Consider the following 16,380-nt stretch of genomic DNA (forward strand, 5'->3'; position numbering starts at 1 on the left):
AGATTGGATCTTAGATCTGCTCGGTTCGCACATTAATGACCGTGGTGAAGATGAGTTAATGAATAGACTAAACACATCTCTATTAAAATAACATGGAAATTTGATTTTAGTTTTAATCTTCCTTATTTTGAAAAACATTGTAATGAAATCTGGATTTAAGGACTTTATATTTGGCAACCTCTGACAGATGTTTGTTTTTTTTATTGTTTGTAATCGGCATTAGAGTCTATTAAACTGAAATCCCAGGCTGAAATCTGTTTTTCCGACTTTTCATTACTTGCATTTAAACTGATTGGGATCTACTCTAACAGGACCGTGGTTTTTAAGTTTATTTGGACAAAGCTCAACTTTTCAGTAAATAACCGATTACATTCACATTGCACCACACGCTACGCGATATTTATGCGATAATGCAAACTCGAGCGTTATGACCAAATGCTACTTCGGCTGTTAATTCCTAATTGCCGACACTGAAGATCGACGGGCATTAAGACCAGTCGGAGTACTGACTGCTGAAGGATATTAACGTTGTCGACTTACAAGAAACCCCTCAGTGTCTTAAAAAAAGACAGGAGTGTAGTCACCTGGTGGTCAAGGGCAGTAAAACACAAGTGAATCAGCCCTTGTCTGTTACAGATGCTTCTTTCTGCCTACGCTTCCTGCTCTATCCGTTTGCTGAAAATGTTAAAATGAGAGCATTTCCTCCGTATCCTTGGTATTATCTTGTGAATATTATCAGCTGTCAGCAGTTTCAGTTCGAAGTCAGCTCTTGATACCGTTTTTAACCGCAATCGGTGAAATTGATCATGCTACTGGCTTACAGCTGATCAGATATGAAATTAGATACTACATCAGCATAATGGAGAAAGGCTATCTCGAACTACTGCACTCGCCAGTTTAAGTATTTGTGTTCCTGTAAATTGCCGCATGATGCCATACAAGGGAAACGGTTGTTAATGATGCAACGATTTTCTGGCATTTAGTTCTTCACTAAAGAAAACCTTTTTCTTCCCGAAAGGATTTTCCTTTTTTAAGTGTACAAGAGGTGATCTGCTGGTTTGGAGCATAATTTGCGTTCGCAAAAGAAATCCCGAGGAAGAAAAGTGGTTTTAAAAAAAATCACCGGAGGCGTGATCTATGGGAGTAAGACTGAGAGAGACCCGAACTCAACGGAGGACGATGCCGAGTTTGATCTGGGAATTACAAGTCTAGATTTTGCAACTTTCTACTTCTCCTTGCTGCCTCTCCTACAATTTGTTACAACAGCCGTGGACCCTAAAGAGTTAAAGGTATGTGACATCAGTGACTAGAAAAGACTAGTTACTCTTCATCATCGACTTCTAGGTAGGTTGCGATATTGTGTGGAACTACAATTTATGTTTAAGAAGAATGTGTAAGAGAAGGAAGCTAATGACTACGGGTATATTTGTTGACACTGGAACAAACCATATCCCTCGCAACTAATTTCTGATGCTTCCGATCTCTCTCTCTCTCTCTCTCTCTCTCTATCTCTATCTCTCTCTCTCTCTCTCTCTCTTCTCCCCCCCCCCCCCGCTACTCAATGATTCCGTTTCATTTACGAAGCTGAGATTTCTGTTTCCTCGTCATCAACATTTTATGCGATCGCATGCAGTTTTAATCGATCGGAGATTTTTATATTAATGTATAATAAAAGTTATTTTTCCTCCTAGTCCAACCTACCATAACGGTCTCTATACTGGATGTGTTATACCATCTCGAGAAGCTTCGCTATGTAGCTGATGCGTGTCTTAAGATGTTTACAGTAGTTGTGGGAAATACTAGCGGTTAGCAACATTCAGCAGTCTAATAAATTGATTTTTTTGTTTTAAATGATCAATTTCCGGTTTATATGGGATGATTGAAGAAGTCAATCTCTTCAAGAAATTCAGTACATGAATTTATCATATTGTAGAATCAATCCATCTTTGAAAGAGTACCGGCAAAATTGAAGAAATTAGTAGATGGTGTAAACTGCTTTGTACTGGGTGGCTGGTGAGTAGTGTAATGATAGTTCTTTTCTTTTCAAGTTCTTCCCCCCCCCCCGCCAGACACGTAATCTCAAAGTTGTGGAAATGCAATGCGAATTTAAACCTACTGCTTCATTTGATTCTGTGCACGAAAACACGATGAAACCTGTTTGTGCTCTAAGACTTTATCCCGGGCTTTGACCGGAGCTGCTTTCGTTTTAATGTACTGCATTCCTCTATAATCTGGTAGTTTTTTTTTCGGCTCCAAGTTCTTTTTAACTGCAGCCATGCAGGACTCTTTATGCTCTTTATTAGCGACATAACCGTAGATCTCGATTTTAACCAAATTAGCTGAAAAAAAACATTCGTGGCCTTCATGCACTCGCACAGCCGAACCACAACTTTTGTTTACTTGGCATTGCTGAGCATTATAAAATAGGAGAACAAAGGTGATGCACAAATGAACATGTTAGAGATTTTAACAGCTGGCGCTATGGATTTAGTCCGGATCAGTAGTACTGAATTTCCAAGTCTGATATTTCTTTAGGAACCTCTCAACTTGTTTTGCTTTTTTGGTGTTGCTGTTGCAAACATTGTAATTTTATTCAATCTAGCATGTTATTATTGAGTCCACAGCCCAATAAATCATCCAGTATTCTTTGATTATATTTTAGTTACTGGCAGTTATAATATAGATTTGGAGAGAGATGGCCATCATCAGAACAACAATTTTTAGCTTACCCTGAATAACATAGAATAGTACAGTACAGTACAGTACAGGCCCTTTGGCCCACAGTGTTGTGCCAAAGGGCCTGTACTGTGTAGGGTCAATATGGCCATTTTGTTATTTAACAAACAATATGTTTATTTCCCACTTTATATGTAAAATTAACAACTTTTTTATGTGGCAAGGAGTTTTGAATTGGAAGGATGCATTCAAATAGATAAATTATCGTTAAACTAAGTTTGACTTTGTTCTGCATTCTCACCATAATTAGTTTAATACTGAAATGAAAAAATGATATAAATGTGAGATTACTGATTCCAATGCATGTGCTACTACTCTGAAATCTTTGTCTGTCTTTCCATAATCTCTCCTCTCCCCTTGTTCTTGCTTTTTGTTTATCTTTTTAAACTTCCTGTCTTATAAAACAGCTCCTTGGTGCAGGCATGAGAAAATATTTTATGGTATAATCTGTTCCATTTAAAAATATTTTCACATCTTTCTAAGCTTGTGTTTGAAATTTTCCATGGGCTAAGTTACCATTCATAATCAGAGTTGTGGTAATTCATAGGATGTTCTTCATTTACAACCCTGAGATTCATTTTCTTGTGGACATACTCAATAAACCCATGATACAATCAGTGGAATACTGCACCAACTTGGGTGTTCAATCAGTGTGCAAAAAAGAAACAACAAATGGCAAATACAAACAGAAAGAAATAATAATAAATAATTCAGCAATAAATATCAGAAATATAAGATTTAAAAAGTCATTGAAAGTGAGTCCACAGGTTGTGGGAACATTTCAATGATGGGATAAATGAAGTTGAGTGAAATTATCCCCTCTGGTCAAGAGCCTGGTGGTTGAAGGCTAGTAACTGCTCCTGAACCTGGTAGTGTGAGTCCTGAGGCTCCTGTACCACCTCCTGATGGCAGCAGCAAGAAGAGAGCATGACCTGGGTGGTGGGGGTCCCTGATGATAGATGTTGCTTTCCTGCTGCAATGTTTCATGTAGATGTACTCAAGAGTGGGGAGGACTTTACCCATGATGAACTGGGCTGTATTCACTACTTTTTCTAGGACTTTGTGTTCAAGGGCATTGGTGTTTCCATAGAGGGCTGTGATAGAACCACGCAATATGCTATCCATCAGAGTAGATTAGATTATGAGGACACACAGTCCTCTTTTATTGTCATTTAGTAATGCATGCATTAAGAAATGATACAATGTGCCTCCAGTATGATATCACAGAAACTCAAGACAAACCAAGACTGAAAAACTGACAAAAACCACATAATTATAACAGATAGTTACAACAGTGCAAAGCAATACTGTAATTTGATAAAGAACAGACCATGTTCTCCATTACACATTCCATAGAAGTTTGTCAAAGTTTTACATCTCATGCCAAATCTCCACAAACTTTTAAGAAGGTAGAGGCACTGCCATGGTTTTTTCATAGTTACCCTTGCATGCTGGGCCCTAGACAGGTCCTCCAAATTGATAACACCAAGGAATTTACATTTGCTGACCCTCTTCACCTCTGATCCACCCATGAAGACTGGCTTATGGACCTCTGGCTCTTCCTCCTGAGGTCAATAGTCAGCTCCTTGGTCTCCCTGACATTGAGTGAAAAGTTGTTGTTGTGGCACCATTCAGTCAGATTTTCAGTCTGCCTCCTACATGCTGATTCATCGCCTTTGTTTCGGCCTAAAATGGAGGTGCCATCAGCAAACTTGAATAATTGTAAATTGTCATAATGCAAACACTGTGTTTGATGCAGTATTGATTGCTTCCAGTAATTAACCTGGTAAATGTTGACTGAGTTTATTTGTAGAAACCTGTCAATGCCAGAATGGTAATGACATTTATTTTCTGTTGGTCCCACGTTAATCAATTTTCTTTCAAAAGAACTCCTTTCAATACAGAACATCTAAGTCTTTGATCATGCAGTTGTCAAAAGTTTTATACCTTCAATAAAAGTCAAAAGGTTACAGATACTGGAAATCTAAAGTCATAGCAGGAAATACTGGAAGCACTTAGTGGGTCAGGCAGCACCTGTGGAAAGAGGAATAAAATTAAAATTTCATGCCAATGACCCTTTGCCGCTCTGAATCATTAAATCTCTTCCTCCTTCTGTGCCTGACCTTCTAAGTGTTTCCAGCATTTATAGCTTTTACTTTGATTTCAATTTGCATCTTGCCCTTCAGGATCAGTACATCCTGGTAAAATGAATTGATTTTCGAATCCATTGAATGTAGGTGTTTAACAGATAAGTAATTTGCTTTCTTGTGTGAGGTCTTCTTGAAATCTGACAGAGTTCAGTGGCTTGAAGGCATTTTGGTGGTCTGTCATTGAAGAAGTTATCTTGGAGTTCATGTGTTTACATATTAGAGATGAATGTAGTAAAAAGGGCAAAGTTTACTATTAACTTTTAGGAAGTATCTAATGTATTTTAAGAATTTAAAAGCTAGCCATCTTATAATGCTCATTTCATTGTTGCCTTTACAAGCTATCTATTTAGTCATGGCACTCAGCATGGAGAAGGAAATACTTGTCTATATTTCTTTTATGATGAATTCAAGAAGCTGGGGTGATGGACTATTTTGTTGGTTAAGGAATGATATGTAGCTTTGAACATTCTAAGTAAAATAGGAAAGGTAAAATAAGGAAGGTAAATAAAATTCTTATTGGATTATTAGGATGAGCAATTAACAGTCCAGCAAGGTAAAGCTGAAATGATGATTTTAGGATACAATTTACAGAAAGTATTACATTTGGGACAACTTAGAATGCTTTTGGAAGATACCGTGATCGGACTTTATCTTAGACATTTCTCATCATGTTCTCCTGCATTTTGCATGAAGTAATTCTCACTTTATATTGCTGTGAGTTTTAATATGCCTCTAATATTGAGTCAGCATGTGCATTTGAAATTGTAAAAGTAGGTTTCATAAGCAATTGTGTCCTGGACATTGATGTATTAATGTAGGTATTCATTGCAAATTATTTCAGCTGTCAGCAATTTATATTTTCAAAACTAGTTTCTTGCAATGAAGATTGGAATTGGATGCAAATTACAAGTAGCTTTAAGCACTAATGTCTAGTATTCTTCAGACAATACTGCAAAAAGAAATGTATGGCAAAGTTGCCATTTGTTTGTAATTTTGCATATAATTGCAATTTAACATTTGTCAGAAAGTTCCCAGTCAGATTTGGATGTCAGAATTTTTGGTTGTTGGTTTACCTTAAAAGAGCCCATTGTTTGAAAGTTGTGTTTCTTTCTATATATCAGAATTGCATATTCCAGTGAGACTTCTAGAATTTACTATACATTTTAAAATATTTAAAAAAAACAATTTCAATAAATTACTAAACTTTGACTAAGTGTCTCTTTTAACTCATGGAAGGAGTAGGTGAATTTTAAGAACTCTGCATGTGATCTTTAGTTTTATTTAGAGATGAGTAGAGATAAAACCTTTGTAAATAATTTTAGGTACAGCAAATTCAGATTTATTTATCATATGTACATTGAAATGTGACATTTCCATTAACAACCAATACACCTTGTACTCTGCTGAGGGCAGCCTGCAAGGGTCACTACAGATTCCAGCACCAAAATAGCATGCCCACAATGTTCAACAGAACAGCTCAGACAACAACAGCAAAACCAGCCTCTTTCCTAATTTCCCACACAGATAGACCACCTCTGATCTCCAGTACTTAGCTCTGGACTCTTAGACTCCTGGACAGTGAGCCCTTAACCTCCGGACAAACTGATCTAGGGACTTTGACCCTTGGGTCTCTACCCCCAACTCATTGACTGGTCATTGACCTTTGACTTCCAGACTTAAGCTACATATTTTCTACAAATAACCAAGATAGTTGTAGATTAGAATGCTATTTTGGTGCTGAGAATGAGGTAATTTAATAGAGATACTGATAATTACCAAGGTTTTGATAGAGAAACTTTTTCTACTAATAGGAGAATTAGTAATCAGATATGAGGTAATTTGCCAGTAGAAAATAAGGTGTGTGATGCAAGGTGCGTCAATATTGTAAGTTACAAGTATCTGGAACGTACCAGTCTTTCAAATAGTCTTCCAAGACATATTGGATTGAACAGACTCTTCCCATGCTATCTCATTCAATGATGAAAAAGGAAAATTTTGTTTTGGGGGCCGGCAATTCAGTAATGCAATGACTGTTATTTCAACCAGCAACCAGAACACCAAGTTCTGGATGAGGTGGTGAAATGTTGATGTACATTTCTGGGTAAGAAGCACTTATTTTAGCTATGCAAATTGTATGATGTGCAGAATCTCTAAGCAATTCCAATTTTTTATTAAATAACATGCTGTGTATACTAATGTTCCATGTGAAGTAATCTGGAAAAGAGTTATTTTTAAAATTTAAACATTCCCAGCTTTAACCATTTTATTTTTGCCTTTTTTGGTACAAAATATACGGATAAATTTACTGTCTCCTTTATGGTTTACTGGCTGTCAATTGCATTCTGCTGTGCCTGATCCTGCAAAGACTGATGCTATGAGTGTGCTTGGACAATCTGTGTGAGAAAACTATTTCAGTATTGACAGTATAGCAGCAGGAGCAAATTTTATTCTTCCTTGTCTCCAAACAAACTGCCTTCAGTGAGAATAAATTGTTGACAGTATTTGTTGTGTACTATGGTGAATCTTTCCTCTTTCTAGCTCAAAAAGATAATGAAATTATCTAAGCATCCCAATTGCCAGCATGGCTATGATCAGGTAATTCATTAAGGAACCTGGGTTCTGACAGCCTGTATGATATAGTGCTAAACAGGACCATGTGTGCTTTGGAAGAGAATTATTATATATGTATTGTTTCAATGAAAACTGAAAATGCAATGTTTTTTTTAAACATGCAATGTTTTTTGAAGTTAAGCTATAAAATAAGGCACCAAATGATTCATGAAACTAAAGTTCCCTTGAATCATGCCAAGATAAACTGGAATGTAGCCTTTAATATTGATGCAATCAAATGTGCAAAGGCTGATATTTTGTAGCAGGCTGAACACTCGAATAAAGATCTTTGCTGTTACTTTAGAATATTGACATTGTTGAATAACAGTGAATGTCATGATTTGGATTGCATTTGTCAAAGGACGTGGATACAGTGGTGTTACAAATTTGAATTTCAATTATAAGTTACTTCCATGACAGTATGTGGCGCTATAGTATCTCACTTTAAGACTGTAGCTGGCACCGTGCTAATCAGGAGGATTTTTATTTCCACAGCTAATAACATGTGTTGATAGATTATCAGTAAGAAAATCTTTATGAAAGTAAGAGTCAAAAATTCTTGATTGAAAAACTAAGTATTTGAAAATCAGTTCATAAATATTATACAATTTTGCCCTCCAATACAATTTTTCTTTCATCATTCATGACTTGACAAAAATTTGAGTATATTAGAACAGTGGTTTATTTCATCATTTGACATGGGAATTCCTTAAGTAGCTGGAGATTAAAAATATACATCTAATCCAGCCTTTTAAAAAAAATGCAGTATTTTATTCTTTCCTATTTACTTAATCACGTGTAAGCTTTTTTTCATTCTCTCTATATGCCTGAGATGAATTCTAGTTTTCTTTTAAACTGTGATAATTTATTGTTAATTTATTCACTGTGCAATACCTTCCAATCTGAAAAAAATAAATTTCTTTGTTACTGTATTTCTAATTTTAGATTTTTAAATAATGTTCTCTGTTTATGAATAGCCTTAGTAAGCAGTCTGCATCAATGACATTTTTGCTGTTCTACCTGTAAGCTCTCAACTTTGCTACATTCCAATAGCATTACCTCAAGTAGAATTTTTCCAAAATCGGGAAATGAAACCCAGAGAGATAACTGTACCGGCCAATTTAACAACAGCTCCAAGTAATGCTTCCATTGGGGTGATTTTCCTCAGCTCCAGTAAACTATCACTCAAAAGGATTTTTTTACGCACTGTTTAAACAAACTGCTTGGAAGTGTAGTGTCAAACAAAATTCATCAAGACTATTTAGTTCTGATTTAGAAACATATTTGTGTTTGCTTCTTAAAGCTGTTTTCAAATATTGCCTATAATGCCATTGTTTTGCATGTGGTGTACAATCATAAATTGAGTTTTCACACCTCAAATGTAAACAAAATGGTAAATTTAAGTTTTTGTTAGTATCATTGTTAAACTTTTGTAGATTTAGCTTGATTTAGATCATTTGATGCTTTAAAGTAAATATTTTATGCTTATTAGTTTATTTAATTCTATTGGCCACAGTGTACTAGTCTATTTAAATGTGTGATGTGTATTCGTAATCTTCAATGAAGTCCGTTGCAGGGGCAACGTAAGACAGAGGAACTAAAAATGTCTGTGGTTTATATAAGAGTTCATTATAGAGTGTTTTTAGAGCTGTCTATAAATGTTACAGCCCAGAGAATATGACATAAACCTTAAAAGGGGTGACTGTCTTTAGGCAACAATTATTGTTCACAAGCAATATTACAGTACTACAATTTAAATTGTAAATGGCTCCATAATTCTACTTAACTTTTTTAAAAAAACTGATAGCAATTTGGACTGGTTGCTCCCCAAATGCCCACGTATGTCTTAAAATGGAAAAAAACCCAATAAAAACATGTATAAGTTGCAGGGCCTAATGTGATTTCTATGTTTATACAATCATTTTTCACATAATGTTCTGTATGTGTTACCCATTGATTAATAGGAAACACTATCATTTCTGAGCCAGCGTAGGTAGAAGCTTCATTTTAGGCAGACAGGCTGAAGTTTGAAGTACAAGGGAGTGCTGCAGTGTCTCAGACTCTAGACTGAGATTCAGGCTTTGGAACGAAATTAATGATGAGACCACTTTAGGTCCTTATGATTGTTCTGTGACATCACGGCTGATGTGGCTGTGTTTTCCTGAAATATCTTGGTATTTCTGGTGATTTGAATTTTATGGCCCAGAAGTTATTCTGTCCTCTGAAAGGTATTTGATATGGCTGTTGCATGGCATTAGATGATGAGACAGGAGATGATGCCTACTCCTCAATCAGATGATCTGGAAATTTTCCTGGTGCAGTGACTGGGAAGGGGATGGTTGGGGTAGGTGGGGGTCAGGTTCATGGTGCTCTGGTGTATGAGGCAAGGAATGGGGTTTAATTGAGTGGAGCCTCTATTTTTGGATATGCTTAATAATAACTTTTTCAGAGCACCGTAGTCTATGGCTCAAGGTAAAAGGAGTGATTCCCAAGTAACAATGCCATCCCATTGAAAATGTTGAATCAAATATCTAAAGTCGAACCACTAGTGAATCAAACGTAACTTGTGCTGGAGAAAAAAAAACAGACATAGAACATTGAAAACAGCTCTGCTACCCAACAGAATTTCAAGGCTTAATGATGTTGTGTTTACATTAAAAATTAATGTAATATTTATTGCTATTTTAGAAAGCGAGAATCAAACTTGCATTAACCTTTGCTTGGAAACATAATTCCTGACTTCCATCCTGCAAGGATTAGCTCTAATTTTTGCACTTTATCACCCCAAGTGTTAGATCATTGCAGTTTCTCTTGGCCCACCTTACCATTTCCCCATAATCTCTTTGAAGTTTCAAAGGAATAATTTAGGGAATGCAGTATTTTGTGCCACCTGTCCTCACAATTTAACCCAGTCTAAGTCTCATTCTGCTAAATCTATACTACACTCCATCAAAGGCAAATCTTTCCCAAGGCCATGTTACTTTAAAAATTGTACTTAATCCCTTAATCATGCATTGTATAATACCTCAAATCAGTTACGGAATAATTTGCAGAGGTAGAGTATAAATTTTTGGCTCTAGTATGCGGTATATATGTGTGCTACTGATTGATTATTATGTGTAAGCATCTATATTTCCCAAAGGATTTTGCATTGTTGTTATAAAATTTCTACATTTAATCCTGCGCTCCAGTCAACTTATTGATTACTTTCTGCACTCATGGACCTGTAAGACTTTTTGTATTTGCACTGCTTAAAGCATTTCTGCCCACTTTAGGCCCAAATTGATTGTCGTCACCTCTCTATATTTGCCATTATTTTTCCCATTCGCTTTGCAATGGATTGGTAGTCATAGAGTTGTATAGCACAGAAATGGATCCTTCATCCCATTGCATCCATTTTTGCACACTTAGACAACACTGATTTCATTTGTCTGATTTAGCACCATTTCCTCCTATGCCTTGCCTATGTAAATGTCTATAAATATCCATTAAATATAGTGATTGCATCTGATACCACCAACTCCTCTGGTATAAGTTCCAAATATCAATCACTGTTTTAATAGAAATAGGGAATTTCTTCACTCAGAAGCAGGTGCATACGGGTTCAATTACAATGAAGAGAATCTTGGACTAATACTTGGATGGGAAAGGTATGGAGGTTATCCAGGTGCAGGTCAATGGGACTAGGCAGACTACCAGTTTGGTATAGACTAGATGGGCTGAAGAGCCCCACCTCATCCCTAATTAATATTCAAAAATGAAGAGTTATAAGCAGATAAAATGACCTTGTATCATCTCCCAAGATACTTACTAGCTTCGTTGTTGGTCTGATAGTCACTCAGTCCCACTGTGCTTGCTCTCTTGACCTACATGGTCACGTCCTTTTGAAAAATACGAGCCACAAAACATTCAGCCTCACAGGACAATGATATCAACTATTGCACAAACTGAAAACAGAGGCTTGAGCTACTTTAGCCAACAAAACTTCGAATGTTCATGTTTCCACAAAATGTATGAAGCTTCCTAGAATCCCCACATTTTTGCATTTCCCACATTTATTACATTGACTTGCACAGCAGAAATGAAAAGAGAACAACACTTCCTCCTCTGAATATACTAAGTTCTCCCATCACCAACATCCCATGTTTCATATTTTGTGGAAGCAGTTCTCCACCTTCTATCATTCCTTTAAATAGCTCAGGAAACTGCAGAATACTCCTTAAATTCTGTGGTTATCAAAAGATGTAGGGTTGAAATAGAACAGGAAAGAGTTAGTTTAATTAACTAATGGCGAACAACTGTTCAGAAATGATGTAGAAGCATATTTCCAAATTTCATAATAGTTTAATGAACAATGTATGTCAAAGTCACTTGTAAATCAAGTGAAGAGAAAGCAGAACCAGTAATATAATGTGCTGTATAAGATCTTGGTTTCAAATCTCCTGGCTGCGCTTCATGTAGAGACAGCTGCTATTGGCTATGTTATGCAGCATACAGGATACCATGATGAGTTTTTCCCACTGGTTGGTGTTAATGGCAGGGTGCCCCTGGATGAATAGGCAATGGAATTTTCCATAACGATTCTGGGGTTGATGGCTCTCATTGTGTCACTGTTAATTTGCTGTGATTTGAGAATTAGAGGACAGATCTTTACTCATGGGACCCTTCCTTACTGTAAGTACTGGCTTCTGAAAATGTCTACCAATGTGGCCTTACGGAGGAGAAAAGTGACACGTTCTCTCCAGAGACTTCTCAGTTTTCTTGAAGTTCTTATGATAATCCACAATCACCTGTACACCAAGGAGTTAGAAACCTTTCCTGTTGATGAAAAGATCTAGGTTCTCAATGGCAGTTTCTGCTTGTATAGGTGGGAAGCCAGAGATGGTGGCAAATCCCAGTGTCTGCATTTCACATTTTTGTTGCTGAAATCAGTTTCCTGTGATTGTGGTTCCTGTGTGGTCTCCTTGATTTTGTGTTGAGCAGCATATTCAGGAGACATAATAGAGATTTGTTGTGGTAGCTTGGAAAGATCTGAAGCTGAGAAAGTTGAGAATAGATGTGACATTAACATTCACCAAAAGAGCAGAGTATACAAGAGTGCATGGCCAAATTCTTCCTGCAGCATTTTATGACATAAAATCTGACCTGTGAATACATTTTCATCTGGAGGTGCCCAGATAGGATGTGGTGCCATTGAAGACTCCTTGCAAATAGGCTGTTTGCTGAAGTCACTTTTTAAAATGTGAAAAAGTAACAGATCGATATGTGCTTTGGTTTTTTTTGACTGAGACTATTATATGTATGTGAATTGCAATTTTGAGCTTTAATTTATGACAAAAGTTTGGAAATAGGTGTTGCATAAATGGTGGCCTCATTATGTGCACGTCTGCTGGCAGAAAGTAGTCAGGTGTGGGGATGTAAACCATGTAATGAGGTGCCTTGTCCAACTTTGCCCTGATCATAATTTCAACCAGAGATATCACACTACAGGTAAATACCATTTATATTGTATGATTTGTGCTTTAAAGTTGGGAGGTACTGTTTATACACTTTGGGCTACGTTCATTGGCTAACAGATTCATTCATCTGCTTACATCGATTATGTATAGCCATTTTAAGTAAAAGAAATGCGGTGGATTCCAATTAATTGGGACAGCCGTTTATTTGGGATAACTCTTAAAGAACAAAAACTGACTGAGAAAATAGCAGGGATTCCCTTCAGTTATTTGGGACACTATGCCGCTTAAATGGATCACGAGACAGTTGCTGAACAATTTCTCACTAGTGTTAGTCATGTGCATGTTGTGTGGCCATGAGGCATGCCACTGTGCTCAGCGAACAGTTTTAAATGGCATCACTTGAAGATTTATGTTCAAAAAGCAGTGATTTTTGTCACTATTAGTTGGTGAGTAATGAACTGTAAGGCAATGCAGAACAGGTTTGCTCACTGCAGTTTCAAGCATCCAGGCTTGGAGGTGCTAGAAATGGCCAGGAGTGAAAATGAAATGATTTCACTACTTCAAGTCAGGAACTATGAAGAATTTGAAGATATCGACAGTCATCTTGACTGTTACAATTAAAATGAAGATTTGGAGGATACAACTATCAAGAGCACTTTATGAAAGTAGTCCACTAACTGCATGAAGTGTCTGTGCTGATTTTGTTCATTTACAGTCAATCAAAAGAACACGGCAGTGCACACGGGATGGATTCCTCCGTTGATAACTATTAGGAACTACAACATAGTTTTATAGTACTGTAATAGTTTTGATAATGTTCTAATTTATTCTGTATTTTATTTAAATACATGTAAATCAAATAAACAGTGGTTTGATTTTAATTTAATATCTTTTTAACTATTTCCATGGAACTTCGGATAATTGGGACTGCTATTTAATTGGGCCAAAATGTACTGGTCCTGATGTGTCTCAGTTAACTGGAATCCACTGTAGCTAATAATGCCCAATGATTTATTACACTTACACTATTTAATGAATATATTACATGAATATATTTCTTAGGAAAATATTTCAGGAAAGTAGTATTGTTTTTGTCCATTGTTCAATGGATCTCTGTTTTATTCGATAATGATGTTAATAGTGTTCGTGGGTGACAATAAAATCTGTTTTTTAAACAGCATTTTCACTTCCAGGTGATTGGGACGTGTACAGAGAGAAAAAAGATGTGCCTTTTTTGGGGCGGCGCTGATGACTGAATGCCCTTTTGTTATTATTCAGTCTGTCATTTGCATAGTGCATTAAAGAACAGGAACTAATTTTCTTCTCCATTCAATCCCAGAGAAGCCTCAGTTAATGCAGAGAGAGCAGGACATGTTTTAATAATTCTTCTGGTGGAATAAATTTGTATATCCGTGACTCATTGGCACTGTAACTATAAATGTATTTTTAAATCAGCTGCATATGAAAGAGCTGAAGTTGGGAGAATCATGCTTTTCTCAGTAAAGCTATAATTGCATGCCGGTCCTGATCATTATTTATATTATTAATTGGATAGTGAAGTAACACGAATGAAGAAAGCTGAAAGCTAGATCATATAACGTCTGTTTGAGGTGTTATTTTAATCAAAGTTTTCTCAATGAATATTCTAATATACTCAGAGTATTTTCAAATTTTATGTTCAGAATCTTAAAAGGAACATAAGTAATTCATAGAAATGAAAGAGGTTAAAAGATTCCACATGATACTTTTGTCTTTTATTTCATAGAAAAACTACTTTTTGTTTATACATTGTAGAAAGACATAAAAATTATAAGAAAAGTTTAAAAACTCATCATCATGTACTGCAGAAACACAGATGGTTTATAAAAGGCTCCTAGTAGGAATATTTTCTAATCAGCCAACTTCAATGAAAGGGATTCTATTGAAGTGATCTACTCAACCATCAGGTTAAAAATTATATGCTTTTTTGTAACAGCTCTTTTGAGATAATTGGTAAAATTTCATAAGAGTGAATGTGTGTCATGTCATTTGAATTTACCATACCTTTTTACTCTATTTTTAGTAGTTTCATAGTATTAGCTAATATTTATTTATGAAAAGTGCAAAAATCACATAATTTGAAGTTATTTATTTATTATGGTGTGAAGTATTTTGATGCTAATAAGAGAGACGAGGGGTGGACAAATGCTTGGCTGAAGAATGATTTTTCTCACAAGATGGATGAAATGATGGGACAGTTCGAGGAGGAAATTCTGGAGAACCTGATTAATTGTGGCACAAGATTTGGACAACCTCCAAAGGAATTTGGTGTCAGGGCCAAAGAAATGGGGAAATGATGGGCAGAAATAAAAATGATCTTTAGTGATGTAAGAGTGGAGTTAGTGATGGTGGGATTGAGATGGGAAGATGGTTAGTGTTTCCAGGACTGAGGAAATTGCCTTGGATAAGACTTAACTATTAAAAAATTTAAAAAACCTTAATTATAAGCAGGATGACAAGGTGACAACTATCTTGCTCAAGCTATGAAAGTGTATGAATACGCGATTAAACCCAGAAGTGATTGGTCAAGCTTGTGACAGGCACAGAAGACAATTACTTCAGTGTTGCTGAAAGTTTGATCTAGTTATCACATTATTGGACATAGCTCAGGTTTTCAGTAGAGAAGCAAGAACCAGAATATTTAGGATGAACTGGACCTCCTTGGTCAGTTTTTTAAATATATGAGATATACATTTTTCAAAAACTCTGCAAAAAATTTTTAACTTATTCTACCTGTTGTATAAAAGTAAGGCAGCAGTGTGAAGATCTTGAAAGCTTTGAAGACAATGAGTTGATGAAGCCAAAGTGGCTGAAAGATGTGACTAGAACACCAAACTAGTTATAAAACTTTAAATTTGATATTTGAGAACTGAATAATGCACGTTCCTAAGCTTAATTTAAAGCTTTATGTGGTGTCTACAGGTAGACTACACAAACACTGCTCTTCCACTTGAATACTCTTCTTATTTTTATCTATTTGTTCACAAAAACATAAATCTTAAAACAAAATTTGTGAATATATAACTAAACAGTAAAATTACCTGGATCTCTATTAATTTTCAGAATTAACAAACATGTTTTGCTTTGCTCTTATTCTGACTTTAGTTAATGTCTGTGTGTCTGTATTCGTGCATGAATCAATAATTTGGAATAAAAGAGTTTATTGTGTTACTTAAGATAATTGTTCAATTCAAAATTTACATAGCAGTTTGTTCACTTGCACTTTTCCCACCACTGTCAGTTTCAATGTGCAACGCCGAAGCTTTAGTTGAATAACGGATGCAGTGAAATTATTACTATTGGTTCCCACCACAAGCTCTATTCCTCCACTGTTATCCAGCTTTAACCTACTTCCTGACAATTAATTGAAGAAGAATAAGATTATT

At 35.9% G+C, this 16,380-nt stretch overlaps 1 protein-coding gene across 1 annotated transcript in view; it reads left to right on the plus strand.

Annotated features, from left to right (window-relative positions):
* The first annotated feature begins 1,075 nt into the window (after positions 1 to 1,075).
* LOC134343418 (zeta-sarcoglycan) overlaps positions 1,076 to 16,380 on the plus strand; it is a 981,051-nt gene continuing 965,746 nt past the window's right edge. The window contains exon 1 of the mRNA XM_063042119.1: positions 1,076 to 1,289. The gene's annotated coding sequence lies outside the window, so the exon portion shown is untranslated. The remainder of the gene's footprint in view (positions 1,290 to 16,380) is intronic.

The sequence above is a fragment of the Mobula hypostoma genome, chromosome 3 (assembly GCF_963921235.1).
Source record: "Mobula hypostoma chromosome 3, sMobHyp1.1, whole genome shotgun sequence".
In the NCBI taxonomy this organism is placed as follows: Eukaryota; Metazoa; Chordata; class Chondrichthyes; order Myliobatiformes; family Myliobatidae; genus Mobula; species Mobula hypostoma.